Here is a 471-nt window from a genome sequence, read left to right on the forward strand (position 1 = left end):
TGCCAACGGCACGTAGTGTTCCCAAGCGGTCACCCATCCAAGTACTAACTACGCCCGACGTTGCTTAACTTCAGTGATCGGACGAGAACTGGTGTATTCAACGTGGTATGGTCGTTGGCGACAACAAGTGGCAACTCAATATTATTTATGTAACATTTATATATATTATTTCTATAAGTTTCTAGGGACACAGCTTAAATAATACATAAATATTTATTAAATATAAATATATTATCTGTGAAATAATACAATATCGCAAGGGTGGCCAAATTTAATAGACTTGCGATCGACCTCCACTATCGAAGTGTGACAAGTTGAAATCAACGATTTTTTGTGTTCATTTGGTCCAAATAAAGCCACAGAAAATTACTGAGCTCAGTAGGTGTTCTTGTATGGTTACAGCAAGTCGGCGCAACTTGTTACATTTCAAGATAAACAATCCCTCTGCTACGTGAGAAGTTCCCGGACAGA

At 38.4% G+C, this 471-nt stretch overlaps 1 non-coding gene across 1 annotated transcript; it reads right to left on the reverse strand.

Moving 5' to 3' along the window:
• On the reverse strand, nucleotides 1-119 carry LOC112689463. Its single transcript, XR_003149128.1, has one exon. It is a non-coding gene; the product is annotated as a 5S ribosomal RNA (ribosomal RNA).
• Between the last annotated feature and the right edge of the window lie 352 nt (nucleotides 120-471).

This window comes from Sipha flava, unplaced genomic scaffold (genome assembly GCF_003268045.1).
Source record: "Sipha flava isolate LNK unplaced genomic scaffold, YSA_version1 444_pilon_pilon, whole genome shotgun sequence".
Taxonomy (NCBI): domain Eukaryota; kingdom Metazoa; phylum Arthropoda; class Insecta; order Hemiptera; family Aphididae; genus Sipha; species Sipha flava.